The sequence below is a fragment of the Bombina bombina genome, chromosome 6 (assembly GCF_027579735.1).
Source record: "Bombina bombina isolate aBomBom1 chromosome 6, aBomBom1.pri, whole genome shotgun sequence".
NCBI classification, from domain to species: Eukaryota; Metazoa; Chordata; class Amphibia; order Anura; family Bombinatoridae; genus Bombina; species Bombina bombina.
Genome location: NC_069504.1, coordinates 774,711,832 through 774,732,606, shown reverse-complemented (window position 1 = coordinate 774,732,606; position 20,775 = coordinate 774,711,832).

The following is a 20,775-nucleotide window of genomic DNA, read 5'->3' as shown; positions in this document are numbered from 1 at the left end:
AATATTAATATTATTAACTAAATTATTCCTATTTAAAACTAAATACTTACCTATAAAATAAACCCTAAGATAGCTACAATATAATTAATAATTACATTGTAGCTATTTTAGGGTTTATATTTATTTTACAGGTAACTTTGTATTTATTTTAACTAGGTACAATAGCTATTAAATAGTTAATAACTAGGGTAGGGAAATTTTATTATTTTGGGGGTCTTTTTTATTTTATTAGGGGGCTTAGATTAGGTGCAATTATCTTAAAATTCTTGTAATATTTTTTTATTTTTTGTAATTTAGTGTTTGTTTTTTGTAATATAGTTTAGTTTATTTAATTGTATTTTAGTTTAGATAATTGTAGTTTATTTAATTAATTTATTGATAGTGTAGTGTTAGGTGTAATGGTAACTTAGGTTAGGATTTATTTTACAGGTAATTTTGTAATTATTTTAACTAGGTAGCTATTAAATAGTTATTAACTATTTAATAGCTATTGTACCTAGTTAAAATAAATACAAAGTTACCTGTAAAATAAATATAAACCCTAAAATAGCTACAATGTATTTATTAATTATATTGTAGCTATTTTAGGGTTTATTTTATAGGTAAGTATTTAGTTTTAAATAGGAATAATTTAGTTAATAATATTAATATTATTTAGATTTATTTAAATAATAATTAAGTTAGGGGGTGTTAGGGTTAGACTTAGGTTTAGTGGTTAATATATTTAATATAGGTGGCGGCGGTGTAGGGGGATCATATTAGGGGTTAATAAATTTAATATAGGTGGTGGCGGTGTAGGGGGATTAGATTAGGGGTTAATAAATTTAATATAGGTGGCGGCAGTGTAGGGGGATTAGTTTAGGGGTTTATTTAATATAGGTGGCGGCGGTGTAGGGGGATTAGATTAGGGGTTAATATATTTAATATAGGTGGTGGCGGTGTAGGGGGGTCAGATTAGGGGGTAATACATATAATATTGGTGGCGGCGGTGTAGGGGGGTCAGATTAGGGGGTAATACATATTATATAGGTGGCGGCGGGGTCTGGGAGCGGCGGTTTAGGGGTTAATACATATAATATAGGTGGCGGCGGGGTCCGGGAGCAGCGGTTTAGGGGTTAATACATTTATTGTTAGGAGTCAGAGGGGGGGATTGCGGATAGAGGGGTATACGTGTCGGGCTATTTTTGGGAGGCTTGTTAAACAGTAACGGGAGATTTAATACTTTAGTTAGTTTTTTTAGGCGGCGGCAGTTTCTAAAGTGCCGTAAGTCACTGGCGACTCCAGAAATTTGTACTTACGCTTATTTCTGGACATTGCTAGTTTGTCCGACTTAGGGCACTTTAGCAACTGTCGGCGCCGTATATGTGATAGCTCGATGTGCAAGGTGAAACTACGGGTGGCGCAGGTTTCCACGCTTGCGCTGAAACCTGCGCCGTATATCGGATTGCACCCCTGAATTACAAATTTAAAAAAAACGAATACTCCGAAAAAATTTAAAAAATCTAAGATTACAAAAAATAACACTAAAATTACGAAAAATAAAAAACTCTGATTACAAAAATAATAAACGAAATGATCAAAAATAAAAACAATTACACCTAATCTAATAGCCCTATAAAAATAAAAAGCCCCCTCCAAATAAAAACACCCCCTAACGTACAATAAAATACCAATAGATCTTGAAAGGGCCTTTTGTAGGGCATTGCCCTAAGTTAAACAGCTCTTTTACCTTGAAAAAAAGTCCCCCCAACAGTAAACCCCCCACCCAAACAACCCCAAAATAAAAACCTAAGTCTAAAAAAGACCTAAGCTACCCATTGCCCCTAAAGGGGCATTTGTATGGGTATTGCCCTTAAAATGGCATTCAGCTCTTTTACTCCCCTTAAAAGGGCATTCAGCTCTTTTACAAGCCCAAAGCCCTAATCTTAAAAAAAAAACACCCCCCAAAAAACCCAGAAAAAACTAACACTAACCGTATAAAATCTACTCATGGTTCCTGAATCATCCATCTCCATCCAGGCGGTGACACCTTCATCCATCTTGGGGACGCCCTCTTCATTACGATCATCGCCGTACACTGAAGTTGAATGCAGGGTACCCGTTTCAAATGGTGTACCTTGCATTCCTATTGGCTGATTTGATTCTTCAAATTCAAATCAGCCAATAGGATGAGAGCTTCTGAAATCCTATTGGCTGTTCAAAACAGCCAATAGGATGAGGGCTTCTGAAATCCTATTGGTTGTTCAAATCAGTCAATAGGATTTTAGTACGGCGGTAATCGTATGAAGAGGACGCTCCGCACAGGATGTCATCACCGTCCAGGATAGCTCTGCTCCGTGCAGCCGGGATGAAGATAGAAGAAGTCCACGAGATGGATGAAGGAGTCGCCTCCAAGATGAAGACTACTCGCCGCCTGGATGAGGATGAATAACCGGACTTCAGGAACCGTGAGTAGATTTTCTGGGGTTAGTGTTAGTAGTTTTTTTTTTGGGGTGTTTTTTTTTTTTTTTAAGATTAGGGCTTTGGGCTTGTAAAAGAGCTGAATGCCCTTTTAAGGGCAATGCCCATACAAATGCCCCTTTAGGGGCAATGGGTAGCTTAGTTTTTTTTAGACTTAGGTTTTTTTTATTTTAACGGGTTGGTTGGGTGGGAGGTTTTACTGTTGGGGGGATGTTTTATTTTTTTCTAGGTAAAAGAGCTGTTTAACTTAGGGCAATGCCTACAATGCCCTGTTTATTTTGGGGGGGGCTATATATTAGATGTAATTATTTTTATTTTTGATCATTTCATTTATTATTTTTTGTAATCTTAGAGTTTTTTATTTTTCATAATTTAGTGTTTATTATTTTTTGTAATGTTAGATTTCCGCAGTATTAGGTTTTTTTAAATTTTAAATTTAGGTTTTTAATTGGTAGTTTTTTATTTTATTAGTATAATAATGTTAGGTTAATTTATAGTTAAATGTTAGTTTTTTTTATTTCACAGGTAAGTTTTTATTTATTTATTTATTTTTATTTTTTTATTTGTTTTTTTTTTATTGAGGTTTTATAAAATGACATACAAGCAAGGTATACAGAAATAAATTCAGGCATATAACATAGAAAGAATGTCAAAAAAAAATGATGGGCCTTCTCCACCACAACAGAGGCCACTTTTGGACCTCGCAACATGCAAAATAACACAGTAGAAGGCACAATGATATTAAGGAGACCACTCATGGGTCTCAAATGAACCTCAGGTTTTATAGTAATATTCCTTAGGTGCAACATTATTATCAAAGGTGTATTAAAAGGTATTGATAACTAGATTGATTAGGGAAGACACAAAATAGTTTGGCCCCCCTTCTTCATGGCAATTAAGAGATAGGTGTTAGTGCAAGCCTCTCTTCTGCTAGGTTAAAGGTTTGTTCAGGGGACTTCCTACGATTGTGAATTAGAGAGAGTGAGGTTCATAATATAATAAGGATCCTCAGGGAAGGTATATAAGACTAGTGTTGTAGATATATTGTGCCAGATAAGGTGTACTCTTGCTCTCAGGGGGAAAAAGACTATATGGACGTTGGGCAGAAACTACAAAATGGAAGCTATAACTTAAGATTAAAACTAAAACACTGGGCTGAAAGAATTAGCGGGCAGCAATAAAATACCATAAAGGGCTGCTCAGGTATAGGTGGATAATAGTCTAAGTTAGCGCATAAATCTACCTAAGGTAGCTAACAGAAACATAACAGTGAGGAGCATTAATGAGATTACAACCACTGTCCTAATGGCTAGGCAGGCATACAGTCAAGGCTCTTACAGTCTATATTACAATAAGGGCTAATATATACATATAACAGAAGATACGTACCAGAAAGTGTAAAACTTGTGAGGCTTGCAAAACCTGATCCCCCCCAAAACCAGGCAGCTTGCCTGACAATATAGGAAGAATATATTGTGGGTAGTGGTGCTAAAGCAGGACCAGCCTGCGCCTAACTCTATGGCGTTCAACCTATAGGGTAGTTTATAACACTCTCAGGCATAGATAAATCTATGTAAATACTATAGGCCTTCAATTTCCAGTTAATCTTCCTGTAAGGGCAGCATCAAAATGAGATATGTTGTAATAACTGAAAAACATTGTCTACTCCTGCACTGCATAGACATATCTTATGAATAGAGCATTACAGTAAAAATAGAGAGCCCAAATGATTTGTAACCCATACTAGGATTGTATACTGTCATTATACTATTATCTAAGCTTTAGGCAGTCTGTAAACTTATAGACTAGGCAGTACAAGTATTAACCTACTATTGTGTCTATTAGCGACATAGAAGGAACCCATAATGAGCCCTCAGCTTCACATGGCAGCGTCCAGTAAAGTCCCTTTCTTGCCCCTAAGGGCATATTACTGGAGTCCCCCTGGAGAGATAAAGGAGTCATATTCCCTTTCGATAGTAAGCGCAAATATGTGCATCATGTAGAGCTTGTGCTCATAGTCAATATGTGCCATCGCCAATGTCCTACATAATGGACCAGGTATAGAGGGTGGATAAGCCCCCCGGATCCCACAACAACTGTGTCAAGGTGTCATGATGAATCAAGAGAGTCTCTGACATAGCTGGATGCGGTTGCGTTAGATCCTGTGTGTGTAAACATGATGTCGGCACCGTGACATGGGGACACTCAAGGGAATAACCGCGGTCATCACAGATGTACGCAGACTTAAAGCAAATGCTGCGTCCTACATCCCCTTTGTGCAGCGGCACTACAGAGCTGGGCTCCTCGCGGGTAACCATGCAGGTCTTAAGCTGACTATTGATATCTTGAGCGGCTGTCACCTCCTCTATCTCTAAACCAAGCCGCACCGTCCTATCTGTAGATCCAAGCTCTCGGTCTCTTCCTGTCACTGGCAGGGCAAGGAGCGGACGCCGGGGCCCCTGGGCAATACCGCCCTCCCCCTCCAGGTCAGAATGTCCAAGCGATATGGGTGACTGTGTTAGGCTAATTTCTTTACCGCTGCCCGCTGCATATAGAGTATCTGCCAAAGCAGCGTGGTGTGAAGCGAGTAAGCAGCGCAGGTCCTCCCAGAAGGTTAAGGGAATCTCCATGGTGGGTAAACGTCTGAAGCGAGTAGGTAGTAAGGAGGGTAATGGCACTTTTTCCCAAATAGCGTGTGTCTTGATCAGGGTAGTACATGCAGTACCTTGTGGGCTATTACTGCTTCTTAACGACAGGGCTGGCTAGCATCCTGCCGGGGGGTATAAATGGTAGGCCGCAACCTATGAACTGTTCCGGAGCACTAGATATTGCCTCAAATCTGAGAAAAATAGTATATCCATGTAGAGCTAGCTGTACTTTAAGATCCTGTTCACAATGTGTAGATAATAAGGTGGATATGCTTGAGTTTTGCATGGATTTGTGGCAGAAGTTGTAGGAGCTGTAATTCATGCGACCTGTCATGGCCGCCTCCCGGAAGTTCCCCCAGTTTTTATTTATTTTAAGATACAGTAGTTATATTGTAATTTTAATTTAAAGTTAGGGGGTATTAGGTTTAGGGGTTAATAGTTTAATTTAGTGTTTTGCATTGTGGGGGTCCGGTGGTTTAGGGGTTAATAGGTTTATTTATTAGTTGCGATGTGGGGGCCAGCAGTTTAGGGTTTAATAGCTTTATCTAGTGAGATGTTGAGGAGCGGTGGATTAGGGGTTAATCACTTTATTTAGGTATTGACAATGTCGGGGGGCGGCGGATTAGGGGGTTAATAACTTTTATTAGTGTTGGCGATGTCGGGGGCAGCAGATTAGGGGTGTTTAGACTAAGGGTTTATATTAGGGTGTAACTTTCTTTTCCCCATAGACATCAATGGGGTTGCATTATGGCGATCTCCATTCCACGATCGCAGGTGTTAGTTTTTTTTCTAACACTTTCACCCCATTGATGTCTAGGGGGGAAAGTGTGCACGAGCACGTCAACTCAGCCCTTGGCTTTTTTGCGGTATGTAGCTTATCGCACCATACCGCACAGCACAAGGAGGTTTTTCAGTAACTCGTAATGGAAGCGCTATGGAGAGTGCAAAAACGCAAATTTTTTGGCGTGTGTTTCGCACCCTGTCTAGCGCAAAACTCATAATCTAGGTTACAGCGCGGTAACGGCGGGGGGCGTACCACATTGACGCTATAGTAAACACTGAATCGTAGATACTATTATGATTCAGCGTTTACTTGGAATCTCAACAGATGCTTCCAAATTGGAGAGGAAGAGAAAGTGTTTACGCTTCAACAAATAGTAAATAATGTGTTATAACGTACAATAAAAAATCCTCCTTTTTATTATGCTGTAGAATGAGAGCTCGCTTGCTCGATGCGTGCAGTCATGCGATTCTATCAAGTAAACAGTGAATCTCGTGAAGGATTTGAGTGTGTGTTAAAATACCTGCATGGAAGCGCACATCGAGTGACGTTGCTTATTAAGCTGTCCATCACTTAACTTACCTCCACCCAATGTTGTAACAGGTAGATAGGTCAAGCCACTATGAAAATAAATATAAAATATTTATTTAACTAAATTTTTTTTATAAAAAAGGATGATACGAACCACTTTAGAATATAAAAATTAATATATATATATATATATGTATAATTATAAATACTGATCGTTTACCATCACTTTAAAAAAACAAAACTTTCCAATTAACTTATATTATCAAATGTACTTTGTTTTCTTGGTATCTTTTGTTGAAAAGCTAGTAGGCAGGCTCAGTGGCTTTCTTACTCCAAACACTGCTGTTCAAAAGTATGCTGCCATATAGGTCCGACAGACATTTGATCATTCGGCCTCATTGTATGAGAATCATATTTGAGACTGCATGGTTAGACAGACTATTACACCCTAAGGGTGATGGGGGAAACCAAACGTGGACTCCTTGCCCAGTGTGCTTAGAGGAATATGGCTGCACCTCACTGACGAGGCCCATAGAAGGCCGAAAGATCATCTGGGGTTGTCATGTTCCTTTTTCAGAGGAGAATTGCCTGGTATTTCGGGGCTGGCCTGACCTTACTTGGCGGGATCAGACTGATATACTTCAGGAAAGTTTTCCTAGGTGGTAACTCGCCATAGAACAAGCCACTGAGCTGTTGTTCATTCCTGGTAGAGCGCTTCTCTCTTTGTATGCGACTTTGCTTGAGCCCAACCTATAGTTTGAATGGTTATCACAACAGAGGTAAAAAGCACTTGTATTACAAGTTGAAAGTTATCATTTGTACTCTAGCTCAACAAGCCACAACTGCGCTAGAATATTTAGTGTGCCTTGAGACCTGAAGTAAACTGAAAGGGTTGAAAAATAAGATGCACACACACATTATATATATATATATATATATATATATATATATATATATATATATATATATATATATATACATATATATATATATATATATACACACACACCTTTTTTAAATCAGTCTATAGTGGAAAGATTACACAAAATACAGAAAAACATAATTTATGCTTACCTGATAAATTCCTTTCTCCTGTAGTGTAGTCAGTCCACGGGTCATCATTACTTCTGGGATATTAACTCCTCCCCAACAGGAAGTGCAAGAGGATCACCCAAGCAGAGCTGCTATATAGCTCCTCCCCTCTACGTCACACCCAGTCATTCGACCGAGAACCAAACGAGAAAGGAGAAACTATAGGGTGCAGTGGTGACTGGAGTATAATTTAAAAATTTAGACCTGCCATAAAAAACAGGGCGGGCCGTGGACTGACTACACTACAGGAGAAAGGAATTTATCAGGTAAGCATAAATTATGTTTTCTCCTGTTAAGTGTAGTCAGTCCACGGGTCATCATTACTTCTGGGATACCAATACCAAAGCTAAAGTACACGGATGACGGGAGGGACAGGCAGGATCTTTATACGGAAGGGACCACTGCCTGAAGAACCTTTCTCCCAAAAACAGCCTCCGAAGAAGCAAAAGTGTCAAATTTGTAAAATTTGGAAAAAGTATGAAGAGAAGACCAAGTTGCAGCCTTGCAAATCTGTTCAACAGATGCCTCATTCTTAAAGGCCCAAGTGGAAGCCACAGCTCTAGTAGAATGAGCTGTAATTCTTTCAGGAGGCTGCTGTCCAGCAGTCTCATAGGCTAAACGTATTATGCTACGAAGCCAAAAAGAGAGAGAGGTAGCAGAAGCTTTTTGACCTCTCCTCTGTCCAGAATAAACGACAAACAGGGAAGAAGTTTGGCGAAAATCTTTAGTTGCCTGTAAATAAAATTTCAGGGCACGAACTACATCCAGATTGTGTAGAAGTCGTTCCTTCTTTGAAGAAGGGTTAGGACACAATGATGGAACAACAATCTCCTGATTGATATTCCTATTAGTGACTACCTTAGGTAAGAACCCAGGTTTAGTACGCAGAACTACCTTGTCTGAATGAAAAATCAGATAAGGAGAATCACAATGTAAGGCCGATAACTCAGAGACTCTTCGAGCCGAGGAAATAGCCATTAAAAACAGAACTTTCCAAGATAACAATTTAATATCAATGGAATGAAGGGGTTCAAACGGAACACCCTGTAAAACGTTAAGAACTAAATTTAAGCTCCATGGTGGAGCAACAGTTTTAAACACAGGCTTAATCCTGGCCAAAGCCTGACAAAAAGCCTGAACGTCTGGAACTTCTGACAGACGTTTGTGTAAAAGAATGGACAGAGCTGAGATCTGTCCCTTTAAGGAACTAGCAGATAAACCCTTTTCTAAACCTTCTTGTAGAAAAGACAATATCCTAGGAATCCTAACCTTACTCCATGAGTAACTCTTGGATTCGCACCAATGTAAGTATTTACGCCATATTTTATGGTAAATCTTTCTGGTAACAGGTTTCCTAGCCTGTATTAAGGTATCAATTACTGACTCCGAAAATCCACGCTTTGATAAAATCAAGCGTTCAATTTCCAAGCAGTCAGCTTCAGAGAAATTAGATTTTGATGTTTGAAAGGACCCTGAATTAGAAGGTCCTGTCTCAGAGGCAGAGACCAAGGTGGACAGGATGACATGTCCACTAGATCTGCATACCAGGTCCTGCGTGGCCACGCAGGCGCTATTAGAATCACCGATGCTCTCTCCTGTTTGATCCTGGCAATCAATCGAGGAAGCATCGGGAAGGGTGGAAACACATAGGCCATCCCGAAGGTCCAAGGTGCTGTCAAAGCATCTACCAGGACCGCTCCCGGGTCCCTGGACCTGGACCCGTAACAAGGAAGCTTGGCGTTCTGGCGAGACGCCATGAGATCTATCTCTGGTTTGCCCCAACGTCGAAGTATTTGGGCAAAGACCTCCGGATGAAGTTCCCACTCCCCCGGATGAAAAGTCTGACGACTTAGGAAATCCGCCTCCCAGTTCTCCACTCCTGGAATGTGGATCGCTGACAGGTGGCAAGAGTGAGACTCTGCCCAGCGAATTATCTTTGATACTTCCATCATCGCTAGGGAGCTTCTTGTCCCTCCTTGATGGTTGATGTAAGCTACAGTCGTGATGTTGTCCGACTGAAACCTGATGAACCCCCGAGTTGTTAACTGAGGCCAAGCCAGAAGGGCATTGAGAACTGCTCTCAATTCCAGAATGTTTATTGGAAGGAGACTCTCTTCCTGAGTCCATGATCCCTGAGCCTTCAGGGAATTCCAGACAGCGCCCCAACCTAGTAGGCTGGCGTCTGTTGTTACAATTGTCCAATCTGGCCTGCTGAATGGCATCCCCCTGGACAGATGTGGCCGAGAAAGCCACCATAGAAGAGAATTTCTGGTCTTTTGATCCAGATTCAGAGTAGGGGACAAATCTGAGTAATCCCCATTCCACTGACTTAGCATGCACAATTGCAGCGGTCTGAGATGTAGGCGTGCAAAGGGTACTATGTCCATTGCCGCTACCATTAAGCCGATTACCTCCATGCATTGAGCCACTGACGGGTGTTGAATGGAATGAAGGACACGGCAAGCATTTTGAAGCTTTGTTAACCTGTCTTCTGTCAGGTAGATCTTCATTTCTACAGAATCTATAAGAGTCCCCAAGAAGGGAACTCTTGTGAGTGGAAAGAGAGAACTCTTCTCTTCGTTCACCTTCCACCCATGCGACCTTAGAAATGCCAGTACTAACTCTGTATGAGACTTGGCAGTTTGAAAGCTTGACGCTTGTATCAGAATGTCGTCTAGGTACGGAGCCACCGAAATTCCTCGCGGTCTTAGTACCGCCAGAAGAGCGCCCAGAACCTTTGTGAAGATTCTTGGAGCCGTAGCCAATCCGAATGGAAGAGCTACAAACTGGTAATGCCTGTCTAGGAAGGCAAACCTTAGATACCGGTAATGATCTTTGTGAATCGGTATGTGAAGGTAAGCGTCCTTTAAATCCACTGTGGTCATGTACTGACCCTTTTGGATCATGGGTAAGATTGTCCGAATAGTTTCCATTTTGAACGATGGAACTCTTAGGAATTTGTTTAGGATCTTTAAATCCAAGATTGGTCTGAAGGTTCCTTCTTTCTTGGGAACCACAAACAGATTTGAGTAAAACCCCTGTCCGTGCTACGACCGTGGAACCGGGTGGATCACTTCCATTAGTAAAAGATCTTGTACACAGCGTAGAAATGCCTCTTTCTTTATTTGGTTTGTTGACAACCTTGAAAGATGAAATCTCCCTTTTGGGGGAGAGATTTTGAAGTCCAGAAGATATCCCTGAGATATGATCTCTAACGCCCAGGGATCCTGGACATCTCTTGCCCAAGCCTGGGCGAAGAGAGAAAGTCTGCCCCCCACTAGATCCGTTCCCGGATCGGGGGCCCTCAATTCATGCTGTCTTAGGGGCAGCAGCAGGTTTTCTGGCCTGCTTGCCCTTGTTCCAGGACTGGTTAGGTTTCCAGCCTTGTCTTTAGCGAGCAACAGCTCCTTCCTGTTTTGGTGCAGAGGAAGTTGATGCTGCTCCTGCCTTGAAGTTACGAAAGGCACGAAAATTAGACTGTCTAGCCCTAGGTTTGGCTCTGTCTTGAGGCAGGGCATGGCCTTTACCTCCTGTAATGTCAGCGATAATTTCTTTCAAACCGGGCCCGAATAAGGTCTGCCCTTTGAAAGGTATGTTAATTAATTTAGATTTAGAAGTAACATCAGCTGACCAGGATTTTAGCCACAGTGCTCTACGTGCCTGAATGGCGAATCCGGAATTCTTAGCCGTAAGTTTAGTTAAATGTACTACGGCATCTGAAATAAATGAATTAGCTAGCTTAAGGGTTTTAAGCTTATTTGAAATCTCATCTATAGTTATTGAGTCAAGAGTCTCTTCCAGAGACTCGGACCAAAATGCGGCCGCAGCCGTGACAGACGCAATACATGCAAGGGGTTGCAATATAAAACCTTGTTGAACAAACATTTTCTTAAGGTAACCCTCTAATTTTTTATCCATTGGATCTGAAAAGGCACAGCTATCCCCCACCGGGATAGTGGTACGCTTAGCCAGAGTAGAAACCGCTCCCTCCACCTTAGGGACCATCTGCCATAAGTCCCGTGTGGTGGCGTCTATTGGAAAGATTTTTCTAAATACAGGAGGGGGGGAAAAGGGTACACCGGGCCTATCCCACTCCTTAGTAATTATCTCTGTAAGCCTCTTAGGTATAGGAAATACGTCAGTACTCGCTGGTACCGCATAGTATCTATCCAGCCTACATAATTTCTCTGGGATTGCAACGGTGTTACAATCATTCAGAGCCGCTAATACCTCCCCTAGCAGTACACGGAGGTTTTCTAGTTTAAACTTAAAATTTGAAATGTCTGAATCCACTCTATTTGGATCAGATCCGTCACCTGCAGATTGAAGCTCTCCGTCCTCATGTTCTGCAAATTGTGACGCAGTATCTGACATGGCCCTATTATTATCAGCGCACTCTGTTCTCACCCCAGAGTGATCTCGCTTACCTCTAAGTTCTGGTAATTTAGACAAAACTTAAGTCATAACATTAGCCATGTCCTGTAGTGTGATTTGTAATGGCCGCCCTGAAGTACTCGGCGTTACAATATCACGCACCTCCCGAGCGGGAGATGCAGGTACTGACACGTGAGGCAAGTTAGTCGGCATAACTTCCCCCTCGTTGTTTGGTGAATGATGTTCAATTTGTACAGATTGACTTTTATTTAAAGTAGCATCAATGCAATTAGTACATAAATTTCTATTGGGCTCCACCTTGGCTTCTGCACATATAGCACAGAGATATTCCTCTGAGTCAGACATGTTTAACAAACTAGCAATTAAACTAGCAAGCTTGGCAATACTTTTCAACTCAATTTACAAGTAATACGAAAAACGTACTGTGCCTTTAAGAAGCACAGAAAGAACTATGACAGTTGAATAACAATGAACCGGAGAAATTATAAAAACCAAATTTTTCCCGGTAAAGGCATAAATTTAGCAAAGGATTGCCCCCATTAGCAATGGATAACTAAGCCTTAATAGCAGAAAAAAATGTACAAAATATAAACGTTTTTTATCACAGTCAAAGCACAATCTCACAGGTCTGCTGTGAGTGATTACCTCCCTCAAAATAATTTTTGAAGACCCTTGAGCTCTGTAGAGACGATCCGGATCATGCAGGGAGAGAAACAGACTTGTGACTGAATTTCTGATGCGTAGCAAAAGCGCCAAAATAGGCCCCTCCCCCTCACACACAACAGTGAGGGAAGTTCAGTAAACTGTCTTAAATTTAAATAAACGACAGCCAAGTGGAAAAACAGTGCCCAAAACAATTTTTCACCCAGTACCTCAGATAATTAAACGATTTAACATGCCAGCAAAACGTTTAAAATCAAATAATATGAAATGTCATTAAAAAGCCTGCTGCTAGTCGTTCCCACTGCAAGTTAGGCTAAAAGTTATATGCATATAGTATTATCCCAGTGAAGTGCCATTCCCCAGAATACTGAAGTGTAAACATATATACATAACAGCCTGATACCAGTTGCTACTACTGCATTTAAGGCTGAACTTACATTATATCGGTATTGGCAGTATTTTCTCAGTCAATTCCATTCCTCAGAAAATAATATACTGCAACATACCTCTTTGCAGGTGAACCTGCCCACTGTCCCCTGATCTGAAGTTTACCTCACTCCTCAGAATGGCCGAGAACAGCAAAATGAATCTTAGCTACGCCGGCTAAAATCATCCAAAAACTCAGGTAGATTCTTCTTCAAATTCTACCTGAGAAGGAACAACACACTCCGGTGCTGTTTTAAAATAACAAACTTTTGATTGAAGATATAAAAACTAAGTATAATCACCACAGTCCTCTCACACATCCTATCTATTAGTTGGGTGCAAGAGAATGACTGGGTGTGGCGTAGAGGGGAGGAGCTATATAGCAGCTCTGCTTGGGTGATCCTCTTGCACTTCCTGTTGGGGAGGAGTTAATATCCCAGAAGTAATGATGACCCGTGGACTGACTACACTTAACAGGAGAAATACAGAATACAGAAAGTGCAAATGTGTAAATTGAATCAGTGATAAAATAAAATGCAATAGACAATTTTTCACAGAACACATTTCTAACAAAGAAATACTCTGTAGCTCTGTCCATCATGTCCAGCACATACAGGGCCAGATTGGGCCACCGGGATACCGGTAAAAATCCCAGTGGGCCGGCAGCTGCACAGAGAGAGCACTGTGCACAGCACTCACCACAGCCGCAATGTGAGCAGCCGGTGAAGGAGCAGAGCGGCAGCTCAGCTGCAGATGCGGCCAATCCGCTCCATTAAGCAAGGCAGGCATTCGGACAACATTACACAGTGTGACTCCCCTCCTCACTGACCGCATCACATTGCGCATTGATCTACATGCCGAACTTGCTGGCAGGAAGTGTGTAGGTCTGAGGAGGACAAGAGCTGCTGAGAGAAGGAATGACCTGCCACAACATCTGGTGCAACGTTTACCGGTATGACTATGCTTTGCTCTGCACTGGCTTTCCTCTCCATTTTAAAAGCTTAACTCTCCTGCAATGTCCAGGGCTATCTGTGTTCGGCAAAGGAGTTATTCAGAGTAACACAGACTGTCAGTGTCATTCTGCACTGCAACTATCACTATAAGGCTCTATTGGGAGAATAACTCCTCTGCCAACATAGCACTGAATATTGCAGCAGAGGTTGGGCTTTCAAAATGGAGAGGATAGCCACTACATGAGGTGATGAGAGATGTGTGTGTGTGTTTTATGTGCTGGGAGGAGTGGGAGCTGCTCAGTGTGTGCAACAGGTAACACCATAACATTGTCTGAGGGCTGTGAGAATAAAGTGCACTGCCACTGCATGAGGGTGCCCTTACATTGCCAAGGAGATTGGGCCGGAGGGGGGGCGAGGCTGAGCCGGCGGGGGGGGGGGGGCTGAGTTGGGGGGGGGGCTGAGCCGGGGGGGGGGCGGGACTGGGCCGGGCCATATAAATTTCCAGGGCCGGTCTGATTTCCCAGTCCGGCCCTGAGCACATATATGTATTTCCCAAAAAAGGTACATGTATATAGGTGTGTACATGTGTATTTATGTGTTTATATGTGTAAATATCTATGAGGATACATATATACACATATAAATACATAAATACACATTTATATACACTTTTTAGCCCTTTGTACATAGCTAGAGGTTAACTTCCGGGACGCTTGGTCTAACCTTCCCCTTTTACTACATCCTTTGCCTAGCTCAGACCTTAAGCTGCCAGGACATTCTTTTATAACTGTACTGAAAATATGGAATCTTTGATAACACTCAGACAAGAGACAGACTTAGACACCTCCTATATTGATAGAGGTGGGGAGGAGGAGGACTGTATAGATGCACACACTTTGTTTAAATAATTGGAAAAACTGTTAATATCAGAAGTTAAATACAAGGCAGATATATCTTTCCTGAAGAAATGCCTAGAATTAAACATTATACCAAAGGGCCTAATGGTAAATAAAGAATGTGCATTTCCTATATCAGACTCCAAATGTTGTACTAGATGGGCTGAAGCCCTTACACAAGCATCCAGAACATGAATTAATATTATCATAGAATATAGAGAAGAACTAATTAAACAGACAGATAACGATATTAGGGAAGATGAAGAAATACTAATAAACTTGGAAAGTTCAGGGACTGACATCACAGAGAGAAAGGACAATCTAGTTAAAAGAGTGACAAAAGTTAGAGAGGAAGTAATTATAAAAAAAAGACTAAAAAATTAAAAAGAGACATAGATAAGAAGAATAATGATAACTTCATAAATCCAGAAAAAGAAGAAATTAACCTGGAGGGTAAAATGGGAATTGAGACTAAAGCTAATATAGAAGATATCAAAGAAAACCCGGCAGAATGGTCAAAAACAACATATAAAAGAAGGAACCATCCTACATATAATTCATATAGACATAAGTATAAAAGACGGAATATGAACACTCAGTTCTCGGATAGGACACACTTTCAATATAGTCCGGATAGGGACTATTGGCGAAGAGATAACTATAATCACATCTATTATAATCAAACATGGGACAAAAGAGATAATTTTGATCATTATAACCATAGAGGTTGGAAACCACCACACTATAGACAAGATTCTAATAAGAATAATGGCTACAGAATGCAAGGAAATGGGACAAGAGAGAGAGCCATGGAATAAGCCAAACAAGAGTTATGGGATAAAGAGAGAGACATTACTACAACCGAAAGCATTACCCTCTTGAGAACTACGAAAGAAGTCATCAAAGAGACCAGAATAAAGGGCAGGAAGAAAATAGCTACCATACCCCCAGACAGAGATATAACAGAAATGATAAATATTCAGAGATAGATACCGGTAAGACATCATGTGGGAAAGAGACACGTTCAGATGTCCGAGAGAGAGGACCCCAGGAATGAGACAACTACAGAAAGGAAAGAGAAAATAACAATATCTCTAAATGGAAAGAACAAGCACATAAAGAAAAGATGGGAGATCAAACAACAGACGATATACCTCTAAACCAAATACCTTCATCCTCATCTTTTTTAGAATTGAATCAGAATTGTAAATCAGAAGAAAGGACATGGAAGAAAGAAATACAACTCCAATAAACTCAAAAAGAAAACCCACAGAGTGAAGCGGGGATGTATTAGAATATAGAAAGGCCAAGATGGAAAGATAACAAATGATGGAATTTTCAATCTTAGCTCACATGATTTGATGGAAGATGAGAGGCAAGTACTAGGATATGGTCTGGACAAGTTTCAATCCTATGTAAATACAAAAGAATTCATAAGGAAATTAACCTTAAAAAGGTACTTTATGAGATCTCCAATGGAGACATTGGCACCCAGAAGGTATACTACAAATATGGGACAAAATACTTTTGTACATACCAATCTTAAACCAAAGTCAACTTTTTACCCTATTGCTATGAAAGGGAATGCCATTGAGACGTTCGAAACTATGGTCACCAATGAGATAAGAAACATCAACCCAAAAAGACTGAAAAAATGTAAAACGGAATTTATCAAAGAAACAGATAGAGACCATTAAGAAACTTGAAACTAATAACCAGTTAACCATCAGACCCGCTGATAAAGGAGGAGGGATTGTAATCCTCAATAGAGATGATTATAATAAAGAAAATGAACGTCTACTTAGTGATCCAATGACTTATCAGAAACTTCATAATAATCCTGGGGAAGAATTCCAGAAGGAACTAAAAGACCTGCTAGGGAAGGCCAAAAAACTAGGAATACTGAATGAGAAAGAATTCAGATATCTAGATGTGAAATATACAATCACACCAATATTGTATCATTTACCAAAGATACATAAATCGCTTCATAACCCTCTCGGCAGGCCAATCATCTCTGGGGTAGGATCACTTACCAGCAACCTCTTGGAATATGTTGAGAAAAACTTGCAAAAATATGTGAGGCATAGTGATGTCGCGAATTGTTTGCCGGCGAATAGTTCCTGGCGAACATAGCATGTTCGCGTTCGCCTCGGCGGGCGAACATATGCGATGTTCGATCTGCCCCCTATTCATCATCATTGAGTAAACTTTGACCCTGTACCTCACAGTCAGAATACACATTACAGCCAATCAGCAGCAGACCCTCCCTCCCAGACCCTCCCACCTCCTGGACAGCATCCATTTTAGATTCATTTGGAAGCCTCATTCTTAGTGAGAGGAGGGACAGTGTAGCTGCTGCTGATTTAATAGGGAAATCGATAGCTAGGCTAGTGTATTCAGTGTCCACTACAGTCCTGAAGGACTCATCTGATCTCTGCTGTAAGGACAGCACCCCAAAAAGCCCTTTTTAGGGCTAGAACATCAGTCTGCTTTTTTTTTTTTTTTTCCTGTGTAATCTAATTGCAGTTGCCTGCCTGCCAGCGTGTGTGTCAGGCTCACAGCGTATACTGTGCCCACTTGCCCAGTGCCACCACTCATATCTGGTGTAACAGTAGTGTACATTTAAAAAAAACAACACTTTTTTGACTGTGAAATAATAGCAGACAGCTGCCAGTACCCAAGATGGCCGCCAATAAGGCAGATGGGGAGGGTTAGAGAGCTGTTTTGGGGGGATCAGGGAGGTTGGGGGCTAAGGGGGGATGCTACACCACAGCATATGTAAATATGCTATAATTTTTTTTTTAAAAAACTTTTATTTTAGTACTGGCAGACTTTCTGCCAGTACTTAAGATGGCGGGGACAATTGTGGGGTGGGTGAGGGAAGAGAGCTGTTTGGGAGGGATCAGGGGGTCTGATGTGTCAGGTGGGAGGCTGATCTCTACACTAAAGCTAAAATTAACCCTGCAAGCTCCCTACAAACTACCTAATTAACCCCTTCACTGCTAGCCATAATACACGTGTGATGCGCAGCAGCATTTAGCGGCCTTCTAATTACCAGAGAGCAACGCCAAAGTCATATATGTCTGCTATTTCTGAACAAAGGGGATCCCAGAGAAGCATTTACAACCATTTGTGCCATAATTGCACAAGCTGTTTGTAAATCATTTCAGTGAGAAACCTAAAATTGCGAAAAAATTTAAGTTTTTTTTAAATTTGATCGCATTTGGCGGTGAAATGGTGGCATGAAATATATCAAAAAGGGCCTAGATCAATACTTTGGGTTGTCTACTACACTACACTTAAGCTAAAATTAACTCTACAAGCTCCCTACATGCTCCTTAATTAACTCCTTCACTGCTGGGCATAAAACACGTGTGGTGCGCAGTGGCAATTAGCAGCCTTCTAATTACCAAAAAGCAATGCCAAAGCCATATAAGTCTGCTATTTCTGAACAAAGGGGATCCCAGAGAAGCATTTACAACCATTTATGCCATAATTGCATAATTTCTGTGAGAAACCTAAAGTTTGTGAAAAAGTGAACAATTTTTTTTTATTTGATCGCATTTGGCGGTGAACTGGTGGCATGAAATATACCAAAATGGGCCTAGATCAATACTTTGGGTTGTCTACTACACTACACTTAAGCTAAAATTAACTCTACAAGCTGCCTACATGCTCCTTAATTAACTCCTTCACTGCTGGGCATAAAACACGTGTGGTGCGCAGTGGCATTAAGCAGCCTTCTAATTACCAAAAAGCAACGCCAAAGCCATATAAGTCTGCTATAATGGCATGTCTGGCACACAGTTTTGGGGCAAGGGTCCATCTGACCACTGATACCTGGTCTGCAACGCATGGTCAGGGCAGGTATATCACCTACACTGCGCACTGTGAAGTGGGCGTAACCCTTACAAGTAACCCTTACACTACCTGATCGATACAGCATCATACCTGATGTTTTAAAGCACGTTATTCCAAACAATTTAGGAATGTTAGGTGATTTATGCCCTTTATGGATTAAAACCAGACTCTGCATCAACTATGTAATTTTCCATGGGAGTTTTGCCATGGATCCCCCTCCGGCATGCCACAGTCCAGGTGTTAGTGCCCTTGAAACAACTTTTCCATCACTATTGTGGCCAGAAAGAGTCCCTGTGGGTTTTAAAATTCGCCTGCCTATTGAAGTCTATGGCGGTTCACCGGGTTCGCCGGTTCGCAAACTTTTGTGGAAGTTCGAGTTCTCCGTTCGCGAACCCAAATTTTTAGGTTCGTGACATCACTAATGAGGCAACTTCCCTCATTTTTGAAAGATTCTACACAGGTCTTAAATATTTTGAACTCTACTCCTTGGGAAGAAGGGTATCTATTGGTAACATGTGACGTAACAGCATTATACACCAGTATTCCACATAAAGAGGGTTGCAAAGCTATAAGCTTCTTTCTAGATGGTGATCTGGAAATGCCTAAAGAACAGGCTAACTTTATTTTGGATAACATTCAGTATATCCTGACCCACTATTACTTCTGTAATGAGGGGAAATATTACAAATAAATCTGCAGTACAGCAATGGGGACCAGGTTCATGCCTAGTTATGCAAACCTCTATATGGGTAGATCGGAGAAGATCTTTTGGGAGTCATGCCCAGCTAGCGCGGACCTGGTCCTATACCGTAGATATATAGACGACATACTGATTATATGGAAAGGCACATCTGAAGACCTCGAATACACAATAGAGGTTATGAATAAATATATTCTAAATCTGAAATTCACACATGTATGGAGCAATATGGACATTGTATTTCTGGATTTAAAGATAGAAGCTAATAATGGAGAATGGGAGACATCAACACACTTTAAAGAAGTTGACAGCAACAATTATATTTACAATCTTAGCTGTCACCACGAAAAGTGAAAAAATAATATCCCGAAGGGCCAACTTCTAAGGATTCGAAAAAATTGCTCAAACACTATAAAGTGGGAAGAACAAGCAACACAACTGAAAAACAAATTCATGCAAAGAGGTTATTGCAAAGATCTATTAGATCTCAAAATAGAAGAAATAAGAGGGATTTAAAGAAAAGAGCTTATAAGACATAAAGATCGAAGAAAATCAGAGACAGAAGACCTAATTAATATCCCAATGATAACTGAATACAGCAGTAACAGATATATCATTGAAAATACCTTTAAAAAACACTGGTCTCTGTTAAAAGAAGATGCTCTAATTGGAGACAAACGTCCCCAACAACCGAAATTTGACTATAGAAAAACAGACAATCTGAAAAACAGACTGGCACCAAGTATACAAAGGACAAAGAGGCCAAATACAAGTAACATAAATGGAAAGAGATTTAAAGGTTTCTTCCCATGTCCGAATTCTAAAGCCTGCAAATGCAGGGAAACATCAAAGAGATTCCAATCATATCACACCAAAGAAGAACATTACATTCAAGACCTGATAAGATGCCAAGACAAAGGAATCATTTACCATACCTAATAGAATGCACATGCAGACTACAGTACATCGGACAGACATCGAGATCTTTAAAAGATAGATTAAGAGAACATATACTGTTGATAGAAAAATCAAAATGGACACAGTCCTGTACAAGCATTTCTCAACTAAACATCAAGGTAATATCAAAGATCTGAAGTTTATGGGCATACAAAAGGTCAGAAGAAATTGGAGAGGTGGTGATTATGAGAAAAAACTTATCTACTGAATCAAAATGGATATTTCTGTTGGACTGCTTACATCCAAAAGGTCTCAACAATAAAGAAGATCTTGTCCACCTTCTAAATATATAACCATCCAGATATGTTAATCAAATGTATATTCCCAGTTCACATGTTTAATCCTACTAGTCCTCTGGGCACATTTGATTCCTTATACATAGATGCAAGTAGTAGAAAGCCAACTTTTA